The sequence below is a fragment of the Euprymna scolopes genome, chromosome 34, assembly GCF_053919585.1.
Source record: "Euprymna scolopes isolate OS-2025 chromosome 34, ASM5391958v1, whole genome shotgun sequence".
In the NCBI taxonomy this organism is placed as follows: Eukaryota; Metazoa; Mollusca; class Cephalopoda; order Sepiida; family Sepiolidae; genus Euprymna; species Euprymna scolopes.
The window spans coordinates 59,167,258-59,182,649 of NC_136515.1; positions in this window are offsets into that span (position 1 = coordinate 59,167,258).

Genomic DNA, 15,392 nt, shown 5'->3' on the forward strand with positions numbered 1-15,392 from the left:
GAAGCACGATTTTACATGGATTTCATTTTAATAATTTTTTTCTACATCAAAGGTACGTTTTTTTCATAAGAGTACTATACTGTACAAGTACTATATTTCTTATTTTAAAATAAAAATCTTCGATTACTTTATGTAATTTTCTGTTTTGCTAACTTTTCCATATGTTACGACTAAGAGTTTGTTTTTTCATATGGATGCTACACTGTAGAAGCACCTTATTTATTACAAGAAGTTCAGTCCGGCTTTGCTTGGGCCCTATTTACTGTTCATAACTTTATGTGCATATGTATATATATATAAAAAAATTGATTCATGTACCAGTAACCTACATCTAAAATTTCAAGTGTTTTGACCCCTTGTCAACGAAAGTTTCTGCCAAAAATCGATTAAAAAGCTTGCGCTATGTCTGATTACACTTTATGTAAAATTTCAAATGTTTAGACGACAAATTGGCTGAGTAATTTGGCAGAGACCGCAGAGGTCAATTTTTAAAACTTTGACCCCAGTTTTGACCCCTGAACATTTATTGTTTTGGGCTCAAATAAAATTAAAAAGTTTGATCGAAGTCGAAGTAACCTGCATTTAAAATTACATGTATTTAGACCCAAAATTGGCGGAGGAGTTTAGTAGAGTTTTCAAAGGTAAAATCGTTTAACTTTAACCCCTTGACAGTCAAATTTCTGGCCGACAACCAATTAAAAAGATTTTTCCAAATCTCAATACCTCTTATATCAAATCTCGAGTATGTAGACTGAAAATTGACAGAGTAGTTTTGTAGACACACACACACACATACACTTTTACTTTTATAGATATATAGATTTAAAAGTTATACTACTCGATGATTTGACGTGAGTTTCGGTTTTAATAACTATTATGTACACCACAGGTAATATTTTCTTTTCGTTACGGCTAAGAGTTTGTTTTTTCATATAGGTATGGATATCACATGTTAACTTTTACTAAACAAAGAAAATAATGATTGGGAGACTTGCATTGTGAGAACATAACGAACACCATTTCCCTGACTCCAAGTAGTGGTGGCAGTGGTGGTAGTGGTGGTGGCAGTTGTAGTGGAGATGGAGTCAGCAGTGGTGGTGGTGGCAGAGGAGTATATATCGTATATAATATACAAGGTTATCAAAATTTTTACTCGTCTTTAGAGAAAGAAGAAAACTTTTTACAGTATATACACATTATTATTGCTATAGAGAGGAACATAAAACAGCAACAAAAATTTTCATTAGTTAACACATAACTTATACATCAATTTACTGCACATCTCCACTTTCGATGTATGTTCCTTAAACAATCTGGCAATAAGCAAAATCTAACCCCTCCAATGTAGAAGTCCCCAGATGTCGAATAGTTTTCTACTCTAATAGTTTGTTTTCGGGAACAGCTGGGATCGATCATTTTTTTCTTCCTCTTTTTTTTTCTCTTGTAAACTTCAGTAATATATATGGAATGTGGACCAACATCTTACTGCACAACTCCCCACTTAGGATATTCTTATTAATCTGGCCGCAAATTCGTAGTAGCTATTATGTGGCAATTGCAGTGGTCTTTGTTTGAAGAAAATACAAATAAAATAACAATCTAAGATCTATCACGCGCGTTTGAAAGTCAAACACACGCCTGACGAAGGAAACACTTCCCGAAATATATCGCATCACGGATATATCACCTGTATGTATGCATGCATGTATGTATGTATGTATGTATGTATGTATGTATGTATAGCACAAGAGTTAGAAGCTCCGGCTGTCATTTGGGCGGTCAGGTTTCGATCCTGGCTTGGGATAGTTGCTTTTCTAGCCGCACTGGTGAGCTGCGAAACAGTAATGTATGTGAATAAGTATAATGCTCCCTACCTTGGGTTGAGCATATTGGGAGGTGATATGAAAATTGTCATTAGCGTATTAAACGATGCTTTTTCTGTAAACGAATTGAGCTTAGGTATTTGGACAATGTCAAAACATTGTTAATTCATTGCCCACATAGCAGCAGGCGTATAGCGCAACGGTTAGAACGGTCGGTTTCGATCCTGGCTTAGATAGTTGCTTTTCTAACCGCATTGATGAGCTGTGAAACAGCCGAAACAGTACTGTATGTGGATGATTATATATATAAATATATATATATATATATGGGTGTGTGTATATATATATATATATATATATATATATATATATATAGTAAATTATAAAAATATATATGGCAATTAAGTTAGAAAGAATAATCGGCGTTTTATTCTCATTTCTGCATATGCCTGGAAAATTCTCACGAGAATGAAACGGGGATATTCTGTGTAGCTTAATTGCAATGTATATTTCATAACTTACCACCTAGCATTGTTGAAGTAAATACTGAAAATTTACGCATAAAATTATATTTTCGTATATGAATTCATGTGATTAAATGTACTAATATCTATCTATCTATCTATCTATCTCGCTCTCTCTCTCTGTATATATATATATATATATATATATATATATATATATATATATATATATATATATATATATATATAAGCGAAATTGCATGGTCGGTTCCACCATTATACCTTAGGATGCTTCAGTGAGTCTATTCGTTTCATCTTTGCATTGTTCTGCCCTCCATAAAGCTAAATTTATTTCATATACACATTTAACAATGCTTCAAGCAAAATACTTTCACCTCTTTTAACAATTTATATATATATATATATATATATATATATATATATATATATATAATATTAAAGCAAATAAATATAAATTCTAGACAAGAAAATGTTTAATATTACTGATCGAATAAGAAAAGTTTAAAATAAGAACAATAATAAAAAGACTCAAATTTAATTTTTTTTCTCGGTGTTAATTTTGTGTAAATTTGTGAGTTAATCTACGATATAAACCTCATCTGCCTGCTTATATGTATGTATATATGCTTGCCTAAAACAGATTTTTACGAGATCGATATCATTTTGAAGAGCGGCCCTTCGGACGACAAATATCGAAAAATTAGCTAAAATCATTAATTCATTCACCCTCAACAGAACACTTTTGCCGATATTTTCCAAAGTCACTTCCTCTTTTCGATTGACTAGCCTTAATTTAAACCTCCGTCACTTCCGGTTTTGCGATGAACGCAACAACAAAGATGTGACGTTTTTCTTTTCCTCTTTCGCGGAACGGGTTCGAGCCTGCTTGCCTACTACCACGATTTTTTTTTGCTCAACACACACCTGAACACCTGGGAAACGCCCGGCTTCCAGGCTAGTAAACTGATAAAAGACAGAATTTAAAAATTGAAATAAACAAAACCAAACCCGATTCAATGCGTGATGAAAACGGATGTCTATTAAGCTATATTCCTCCCATAGCAGAAAGATGTGAAAAAAATCGGGATTAAAGAGAGAGAGAGATCAAAAAGATGTTAAAAAATGGGATTAAAGAAAGATTTTTTTAAAAAATGGGATTAAAGAGAGAGCAAAATCACTTTTGCTTACAAAAAATATTTCTTCTCTAGTCTCGCGCTATTAACAATAAACTAACCTCTTCTGAAAGCGTGTAAGGGCAATGCCTGAAGGCTGGGCCTCCTAGAACTGCAGAGGACCAAAGCTATACTTCAGTCGACAGGGAAAAGGCCATCTTAACAATTGCTTGGATTCTGGTGACTTTGCTGCTGAAAAAAACCATTCGTTTATATGCCTCATTTTTTTTTAACCAAAAATGAATTAATTCCCGAAGTTCACAAATATCTTCAAGCTTCCTTCAATAAACTTCCAGACTTCTTTCGTATGGATTCTTTTATTGATAGTACACACATAAAACTCTAGTCCGCTTCGAAGTAATCTTCTCCGGCTGCAATGCTCTTGTTGTACTGTTCCAACAACTTCTCGAAGTCCCCATTGAAGTCCTCTTGCGCGAGTGTGTCAGTGATCCTCGTCACAGCCTCTTTCATCTACTCAATTGTCTCGTAGCAGACCATCTTAACAATTTATTAGAGTCTAAGGTTTTCCTTTATCTTGAGGAATAACCAAATGTCACAAGTCAAATAGTCTTATCTTCTCTGGGCACTGTTGGGACAAACTTGGCGCAAAGCTTCCGCATCTTCAATTCTTCGCGAATAATTGTAAGTACAATTCCCACACTGGCATCAAATTGTGCACTTATTGTCTCTATAGACACACGACGGTCCTCATCGATGAAATTCTTTATTTGGCCAATCAACTTTGGCGTTATGACTTCCTTACTCTATCCACACCGCTAATCATCCCGTCACAGACCCTCTGTCTTTCATTGAATCTCTTATGCCACTAACAAACTGATGCTCTATTTATGCAAGATGGTCCAAAATCAGTCTGAAGCATTCCATACGTTTGCATATTGTTCTCAGATTGCATATTTGAAAGTCAACAGCTGTTGCAATAATAATTTAGTAGGGCGTATTTCAATTCTTGTTGTAGTTGTTCATTTGAACCTGAAATCATAAAAGTTGGTCAGTCATTTCATAAGATGTATAGCAATAAAATACTGAATTTTCAAGAGTCTACGACAACTTTGTTTTATGGATTCTTTATTTCTCCCACACCTCATCATCTCGTCACCGACCCTTAGTCTTCCATTGAATCTTATATGCCACTCAAAAACTGTTGTTCGATTCATGCAAGATGGTCCAAGAGCAATCGTAAGTGTTCCATACGTTTCTGTGGCATTTTTCCTAAGTTTAAAACAAAATCATAAAATTTGGTTAGTCATTTCATAGCAATAACATACTGAATTTTCAAGAGTCTCCGCCAATTTTAAATGCCTGTACAAAAAAAAAAAAAAAAAAAAAAAGCCGAGAAACTTATTAAAGGCACCTCATACAGTCACAAAACGAATATTATTTAGCTATAGGACGAATTTACAAAAATGGATCTTACAAATTCGACGTATACGCGAAGAAAGCAAAATTAATGAATAAATAAACCCGGTTCTGAATTGACCCCAAAGCTAGCACCTCTGAACAAAATCACCTTCACTTCCACCCCGACCCTCCCAATGCTAATCCCTCCAACCATGGCACACCGTCCCCTTTGCACACAACTTTATCCCACTTAATCTTCTCCGCCGTCCTTACCCCGATCTCCGCTTTCCGAGGACGCAATTTCGGATTCTGACGTTTGAAGACGGAAGTGAAATTATAAAATCAGCTGCAAGGAGATCCTCTTCAATCGTCCTTCTATTTAAATGTGGCTGGACAATTTAATCACATTTCAAACCGCATTGAAAATCGCTGAGAATTATCCTTTCCTTTCTTTTTCTTTTTATTATTCCTATCTTTCGTTTTCTACGTCTAAACAATCTCTTCTCCCCATCCTCTTTTTCTTTTTTTTAATACGTTAGCATTCATCGTTGTTTGTTATCTTTTTTTACCTCCCTTTCTTCTTCTTCTTCTTCTTCTTCTTCTCCAGGAAGTATCTCATTCCTGACGCAATCCTCCGCCTGTACAATAGTCAAATATGTCTTAAGATGGCCGTACGGTTACCATATCTAGTGAGGAGCTGCTAAAAGTACTTTTTTCTCCTTATTACAGGGTATACAGCTGTCTTCGAAATCTAGTGGACGAGAACATTTTCGTTTTCCCACTTCTTCTTTCTCACAGAAGAGACATCGTATGTCTATCTAGTTTATCGTTATTTTTATGGCAGGTGCTTCACTAAGTTTAAATCTATATCCTCCATCTCCGTAAAACTTTCGTAAACAAACACTTGTCTAGCTACAACAACTGTCAACATTTTCCCTCTCTATCTGTGACTAAAACTAATCGATAATTGCCTAAGGAAAAATTCGTTTTTAAAACTTTCTGTCTGCGGAACACAATAACGTAGGGCTGCTTCCCAGATGACAATAACTTGGTCAGTGAGATAACAGAGTGATGATCAGTAATGGCGAAACTTGGATAGGGTTTAATAATATAATAGGACGGTTACAAAAAAGCTTATTTACATTAAACTTGAAAACAAACATCTTATAGACAACGGAGAAGCAGCTCTACGGTATTGTGTTGCGTTCCCCGGACGGACAGTCTGAGGAAAGAAAATTTGGTCATGGAACTTTCTTTGACATTTTTGGCCACAGATAGAGTTTGTTATGAAAGTTTTAGGGCGGCGCACCATAGATTGAAGCTCAGTCGAGCACATCATAAAAGTAGCAATAGAGAAGATTGACTCGCAACGTCTCTTTCGTGGGAGACAGTTTTGTACGTTTCTAAAAGGAAAAGTATCAGTTTAGCAGCTCCTTCCACGACATGATAACAGTGCTTGTAGACTCGGGCTAGGGGTCACAAATGAAAGTAGTGTAAAGTGTCTAACTATAATATGTATTTATCATAAAGAATACGGGAGCCACTTAAGTGAGAGTAGATGAACATGTTAATAGCATGCGGTTAAACATGATATGAATGTCGTCATCTAGTCTCTGAAACCAGTGATATTCATAGGACTGGTTGATTCCACTTAGTTCTCAAATAGGGGGTGATTTGTTCAGCAGAAGGTTTTCTTTCGTCATCTGTCATACGTTTCCGAATTTAGTCCAAATACCCACACACCATCTTTGCAGTCTGTTGGCTGTGTAATTTGGCAGACCTTTTTTAGAGCCAAAGATGGTTAAAACCGGCTTATAGTCAGTTTGTAATTTAAATTTACGATCGTGCAAAAATCAGTGGAATTTTGTAACCCCGAATATGATCCCCAGTGCTTCCTTTTCGATTTGGGAGTAATTCTTCTCGGCAGGCAGTAAAGTTCTCGACTCATGGGTATTCGGCTTAGTGGACCCATCCGTCATCTTGGGCAGAATGCATGCCCCGATCCCATACGGACTTGCGTCGGTTGCGACAATAATCTATTGTTCCGGATTGAAATGATTCAGGGATAAATCTGACGTTAATACATCTTTTAATTTATTAAACGCTGCCTGACACTCGGGCGTCCAGTCCCATTTTTGTCTCTTTTTTAATAGTACATTCATACATGTTCTTAATGAACGTTTAATAACTGTTCGCGAGCCTAAAAAAACTCTGCAATGAAGTTACATTATGAGGCTCTGACATGTATTTTATAGCTGTTGACCTTCCGTCCTTATCTGTTATATCGCCCAAGTAATTCGTTCCAAAAATAATTCGCATTTTGCTTCCTTCAATGTGAAGCCGTATTCTTTTATGCTGTCAAACACTTGAAATACATGATCTCTATGTTATTCAACATTTTGACTATGCATAAGAATATCGTCCAGATAGCCTATTGCGAAATCGAAACTGCTTAGCAAAATATCAATTACCTGTTGGAAAATTGCAGGTGCTACTTTATACCAAATGCTAATCTATTGAATATATAAAGTTCTTTGTACGTTGAGATGCACAAAAGTTTCGAGCTCTCTTCCTCTATTGATATTTGTAGGTACGCCTCGCTTGTCTATTTTGGAAATTTTTTTCCGCCATTTAACTTAGCGAATGCTCCTTCCGGGTTTGGTAGCGGATAGCGATGGTCCTTAAGCGCTGCATTCAATCAGGTAGAGAAATCCGCGCACACTCTAATCTCTTTAGATTTTTTCACGTATACTGTGGGGCAGCCCACTTACTATAGTTAATAGGGGTCAAAATCCCAGTGTTTACTAGTCTTTCCAATTCTTCTTCAATTTTTACCTCGAAGCAGACGGTATGCTTCGTGGCTTTTTGAATGTTGATTTTGCTTCATCCAGCAATTCAGGTCTCGCTTTTATTTCTGTGCAGCATCTAAGCTTTTCAGAGAAAACATTTGGGAAATATCTTTTTGGAGTTTGTTGGCTTCGGCCGTTAGGTTTTCGACTGTGACAAAAATCACTCATTGGCGAGCCCTATAATTCAAAGTCCTGAATCCAACTGGTCCTGGATAAGTTCATTGCGTTCCTTAGAACGAACACCTTTAGCTTTTTTGTCGTTCTTTTTATTGACACATTAATAACTAGCTCACCCTCAAAATGTATTTTTCACCAGTTACCGATATTGCGACTTTATTCGTCTTTGTCATCCTGGGCTTTCCCATTCTCTTCCGCGTGTGAAAATTTATAATCGATAAATCCGACCCCAAATCAAGTTGCAGTTTCAATTCTTTATTTCTGATTATCACCGTAACATATTTCCTTATGTTCTATGTTGGTGAAGGGTCCAGTTTTGAAGTTTTTGCGTAGCTCTTTTTTGTTACTTTTGCTCTGCTATATGAGGCCTTGTGCCCTGCTCGCTTGCATAGGTCACATGCCATTTTCCATTTAGTACTGAGATGCATTGTACCCATGAGGTCCTCCACATTTGCTACAAGGGGTCCTAGAATATTTCTCTATCCTGATAATTTTGGGAAGTTTTTTTGCCTCTTGGTTGGTAATTGCTGACGGGCGGGTGTCCTTTATTTTTGAAACATATCTTTTTAATGTGAGCGATACCTGCTTCCTCTATGTTTCTGTAATCTTGCTTCATTGCCACGGGCTGCTGACAATCTTCAGCCAGTTTCTGAAGCGTCAATAAGGTTCTAATTCCAATTTATTTAGAGCAAGAAGTCTTATATCGGCGTCTTTTGTGGCTATCAAACCATGTGTGAATATTAGGCATTTGAAATTGTCCGCCGTTAATGACAACAACTTGAAATCGTGACATTGCGTATTAACTATAGACCCAAAAGTCGTTTAATCCTGACTCTCCTTACATGTAAGACCCATGCATTTCTATCTTTCATGGAAAAGGCTTCTTTTTGGACAGCATCAGTTTGACTGACTCATCAAACGACGATTAGTTTTTCTTGATAAAATATAGTCCACAAATCTGTAATGTTCGGATGCACCCAACTTCAGTAGCAATAATTGATCCGCCCATGACCAACAATCAATCTTGAAAAGGTCTTCAAATCTTCTGAAGTATGCCTCAAACATTAGGTCTTCGTCAAGAGCATAATGAAATGTATCAATAGCTGACCAGATCAAATCCCTTTTTTATCTGACTAGTTTTGTTGCTCTAAATGTATTTTTTCAATTCCAATATTTATTCGTTCATTCCTTTCTTTTCTCTTTCCTGTTTTTCCTCGATGTATTTCATTAAATTTAACTGTTCATCTTACATCTGTTTTTATTGTCGGTTGTTTCTCATCGTTTTCTTTCTGTATTGCCAATTGCTTCTCGTCGTTTTGTTTCTGTATTGCTAATTGTTCTTATCGGAATCTTCTTTCAAGTTATAATTGTTGGCTTTGTTGGAATTTCACCATTTCCAACATGTTTTGCAAATTTAATAGGAATGAATACAGATTTTAATATAATGCAAACATTGACATTAATTTAACAATATTCAACCATCATTCTAAGTAAACGGGTTGTTATATACTGGGTGGTATGGCGGTGACGTCTATTCTGTTTTGTTGTTGTTTGTCTTATGAAGAGTAGACCTCTTCAAAATTGACCTTTATCTTCAAACATATAGAAACTGCTATTATTCCCATTCTCCAAGGTCTAAATTAGCTAAATATACCAGTTATTGTGATCTTGAACCTTGGCTATGCCTGCCTCAAGAGCCATGTAATTTTATTGTTGACGTTTTTCAAAAACGCTGCAAAATTTGGGATATTATGTCCTTATTTTCATTGTAGCTTTCCAGAGGTTGATGCTATAGCATTGAAAGTGATACCAAATGAAAGCTAATAAAATTTTCTTGCATATGGTAGTAAACACATGAACACCTGTGTTAATTTTAATTAATTTTAATACACAAACATATATATTTTTTATGCTTAGAAAGGATGCCATCATATAATACATAACTTTATCTCAAAAATGTTACTCTTAATGCATGTATATAATTTATTATCACTAAGTATGTTTTATCTCTTCATTTCAGATTGTAAGTTAAAGCTGATTTGTTAAGATTTGTGAACTGCTGACAACATGGTATCTGGAAGACAACTACGCTGTGGGAATGTGGTCAGCGATACAAGTGAACGGGATGAACCAACTGAAAAGAGAAGAAAGGTGGCAACTCCTGCCACAAGGTCATTCAGTGATGTGTATCTCATTGGGCAACCCAGCTCCAGCATCAGGGGCTCTCAACTTCCTACTAATCGCCAGGTGTTCCAGTATTTCTTGCATTTGAGGAATGATAATCCTAACAGTGACAATAAGTCTTTAGCCCATGATACAGTGGATGTCGTTTTGCCATTCTGGAATATGGCAAGGATTAAAACACTAACTAGACCAAATGCAGTCAACCGTTTCATGATCCTGCATGAAAAGTACAGGAAAATTGTTAAAAACAAGGGAAGAAATAACAAACCAGAGGAAGAGAAACGAGCTAACTTTCTGAAGGAAGTTATTTGATATTGGAGCAAAGGATGCTGTGGGGGAGATAAGAAGCAACAGGCTGCTCACAAAGGAGACCAAGGAAGAGGGCGTCAATTTCTACTTGGACCAACAGACCACTCGCCTGGCACACATGTCAGGTCATGATAAGGTGTTTGAGAAGAAGTCTTGAGAGAAAAGTTTCCGAGAAGAAAGAGAAGAGAGAATGTTATCAATGACTGCTGCAGCAGCAGAAGTTGGGAAAATTTTGAAAAACGTCAACAATAAAATTACATGGCTCTTGAGGCAGGCATAGCCAAGATCCAAGATCACAATAACTGGTATATTTAGCTAATTTAGACCTTGGAGAATGGGAATAATAGCAGTTTCTATATGTTTGAAGAAAAAGGTCAATTTTGAAGAGGTCTAATGAAGAGTCTTAGTGTTTCAACTAGCCAGGGTACATTCTATTTTATTAGCATCAAGCCTGTATTTTAACTATCCGAGATTTTTGAATATCTCGATAGACATAGAGATAGTTCGTTTGATATTTATGATTATATGTTTGTTGTAAGTCGTCTAGTGAATGGAATGACCGCTGTTCATTTATCAATGAATAACGAGACACTTTGTTATAAAACGACTTGGTTTATTTAATAAAGATTCATATACACATAATACGGCGGTGGAGGTGGTGGTGGAGATAGTGTAGGTGGAGAGGGTGTGGTTGCGACCGTGACAGGCAGTTGAGCGTCGTCTGTCCTCCCCTCTCTGCAGTCACTCTCTGACTGACTCGTTCTTTTGTTTATCAATATGACTTTTATGAATTTTCGACCTCGTAATCCGTTAACCAATTTACGTCATCGACCCACATTCTGACCCTGTCTTACATGCGGCCGAATTACGTCATCTTATTCCCGGATTTAATTTTTGTCGGTCAGGGTTTAAGTTTATTCGAACTTTGCTCCATTCAACGGTCTGACCCATAAACCGACTTGCGTCATAGGACCAGGTCATCCAATTCCAGGTTCCATTTTTGATGGCCCGGATTTCGAGTTCATTCGCACCTCTCCTCTCTCTATAACAGGGTTAGAAAATTTTCAACAGAAACCAAGTTCTGGAAGAGAGTAGCACGCACACACACACACACACACACACACACACACACACACACACACACACACACACACATATATATATACGAGAAGATAATGAGATAGGGATTAAAGTTACGTGAGAAATTTATTACATTATCAAGTCAATAAAATTAAGGACGATCTCAATAAGTGACAGGGGAATGAAAGGGGGAAGCCCTTTTAAACCATGATATTTCAAATCTAAATGCTTTTCATAAGAGGAGAGAAAAAATAGCATTATACAAAAGTACGAGCAAAATAACAAACACTGATTTTGATTTTAGACTTTTTGTTTTATGTTTGATTTAATTTTTGATGTTAATAATTCTTTAATTTTTATTCTCTTATATATATATATATATATATATATATATATATATATATATATATATATATATATATATATATATATAAGGAGATGCAGATTAAAGTTACGTTAAAACATATACATTATCATGCGAATACATTTTAAGGACGATCTCAATAAGTGAAATGGTTATAATATTTCAAATGCTCTTCATAAGTAGAGGAAAAAAATCAGTATTGTACACAAGTACGGGAAAAATAAATAACACCGATTTAATATACAGTTTAGGTCAGTGGGAGATGCAAGGAAAGCATTAGAAACATTTTTAAAGCGAAACAATTCTACTGTCCACTATTTGAAATACTCCTTTTCATGTTTTCCATTTGGATTAAGACTCTAATAATCATAGCTGTTACAGTCGGAGTTTTTATGCTAGCAGGTCATTCTGTATTTTAGATTTTATGTTTTATGTTTTAGATTATTTTTAACTAGCAGGCCGCCCAGCATTGCCCAGTCGTAAAATACACTTAAATATGATAATTTGATGAATGCAGATTTCGTATTTAGTATTATACTAGCCTGGGTGCTTGGGTGTTTGGAGGTGTGTATTGAGCAAAAACAAAAGTTGTAGTAGGAAGGCACGCTCGAACCCGTGACGCGAAGGAGGAATAGAAAGTGGAGAGGTTTGTAAGGGTGTTAGTTGAGCAAAAAAAAAAAAAAAAAGGAAAAAAAAAGGAAATTTGTGATCGCAAAATAAAAGTTGTAGTAGGCAGGCAGGCAGGCAGGTTCGCAACCGTGACGCGAAGGCGGGAATGAAAGTAGAGGTGTGAGTAAGGATGTTAGTTGATAAAAAAATTGCAAGTGCAGAAAAATAGGAGTAGTAAGTAGGCTCGAACTCGCATCATGCCAGAAGGAAAAGAAGTGAACAAAAAACTATTTTATCGATGTGCCGTCCGTAGTTGTGACGTCACGGGCGGTCAAAATGACACAATTTATTCGATGTTGTGGAAGCGAGGGTTAAATGACTTGCAAAAAATGTCAGCAAAAAGAACCGACCTTACCCTGCACAAAAGTGTAGAGATGAGAGTAAAGCAATTTATGTTTTTTGTCAATTTTTCGATAATTGTCGTCCGAGGCTTCGAGCTTCAGAATGACACAAATCGCGTAAAAATCCGTAACCTCTGTCGAAAGTTTTAGGCAGACATACATACATACATACATACATTTAAACAGATGTTTGCCCTTTATATAATAGACTAAATAATTCTGTAAATTTTATTCTTTTTTCTATTATATTATTTTTATTTTCTATTCCTTATCCTTTTATGCCACATCTTTTTCCCTATATTTTTATTTCTTATTTTTTACTTATGTTTATTCCCTATTTTCTTACTCCCTACTTAAATTCCTTATTTCCCTATCTACCATCTCCATCTACTCCTCCCATTAAATATTTTCTCTAACGTATTATCTTACATCTTTCGCCTTTGAAATTTTTCTAATGTTCACACTTTCCTCTCCTTTCATTGCATCTTTCCGTTAACTTTTAAATTTCTAATCTAAAATGTTTTTTTAAACAATCGGTTTTATCTATTTTGCCCGCACTTAATTATAAAGTTGATTCTTTCTCCTGTTCTGACGAGAAGGTTTTAGCTTTGAAATTCCATGGCCTAAAAAAGTTTAACACTTAATTTTCCATTCACTAACATTGATCGTCCAAACCTGTATAATGCAATAAAGTTAATGCAATAAAGTTAATGCAATAAAGTTATGTAATTTTTATGCAATAAAGTTAATGCAATAAAGTTATGTAATTTTAACCGTTGTCGCCTTATCCTTTCTTATAACTTGCCCTTCTAAATCAAGTAGAGTTACACCTATCCAGATTGGTTGTTTTTTCTCTGCAAAATGTTTCTTTGTTCAAATTAACTGTATCCTTCTCTTTATATATGTATATATCTATAATATAAAGCTGAACGTGTGTGTGTGTCTGCTCACGAATAGGCTCCTATATGGTTGACTATTTTAAAAAAAACTGATTACATATAATGATAGAAGATGTATCGAGACACAGGAATGGGTATGTTTGATCTGGCAGAATGGTGGTTCATTAAAATTGTGGGGTCCGCGTTCGGGCCTGGTCCACAAAGTATGCAAATAAAAAATTAAAAAAAAAAGTTTACAAGTGTTTTTGAAATAGATGTACATAAGAATACTTTGTTAAGTATGTTTTAACTTAAATAGGGATGGTATAATAAAATTGGGGGGTCTGCGTTCGCGCCTGGCCTCCATGGAATGGAAATAGGCACAAACTTTAATAAAGACTTTTCATATCTATCTGCGTAAGTATACTTTGATAATAATGTTTCAGCTTGAAGAAATATGGTATAATAAAATTATTGGGTGTTCGTTCGCGCCTGACCTCCATAGAATGGAAATGTGTCACAAAGTTTAACAAGGTTTTTTTTTTAATATAGATCTACAGAATATTGTGATAAGTGTTTCAGTGTGAACAAGTATGGTATAATAGATTATGGTGTTTATGTATTTTATTTTTACTTTCATCATATTTTGCTTTGGTTTTGATACTCCCAAATTCAAGCTATCTCTTTACGCCCCTTCCTTTTCATAACCTATCATGCTTTCATAAATCAGAGTCCATTTCCTATAGGCTGCATTGAACCCAGTCAACGACAGGTAATTTTGCTAGTATATATATATACTTTTCATTTGATTTTACATAAGGAGCAATATGTCGCTACAAAGTCATGGGCATGTTTCGGTCAGCTAGAAACCAATGACTAAAAACCTCTTCAGCAATGACAGCTAATAGGAAAGCAAAGTTTGCAATGGAAAATTTTGTTGCAAATTTTTCTTTCGTATAAGTTATATCGCTAGAAGAGATTTCTAGTTACTGGGAACTAGATGACCGAAACATGCTCATGACTGTGTAGCAACATGTTACTGGTTGTGCAAAAACAAATAAAGGATATATCTGCTTTACTTTGGTATTAAGCACTCTTGTATTACCCTCGTTATACTTCATTGCTTACTTAACCTCGGGGAAAAATAGCCTCGGATTATATATATATATATATATATATATATATATATATATATATATATATATATATATATATAAAGAGCAAATATATATATATATATATATAAAGAGCAAATATATATATATATATATATATATATAAAGAGCAAATATATATATATATTTATATATAAAGAGCAAATATATGTATATATATATATATAAAGAGCAAATATATATATATATAAAGAGCAAATATATATATATATAAAGAGCAAATATATATATATATAAAGAGCAAATATATATATATATATATAAAGAGAAAATATATATATATATATATATATATATATATATATATATATATAAGAGCAAATAGTTGAGATTACTTTATAAATATTAATTCTGTAATATATATACTTTAGTTTTACCACCTTGGATCATTTTGGTGAATTTAATTGTAATTTTATATATATATATATATATATATATATATATATATATATATATAAGTGTATAATCGTTTATATACAAGAAAAAATATGATTAATTAGGGAACATTGTCCCATGGTTCTTAATCA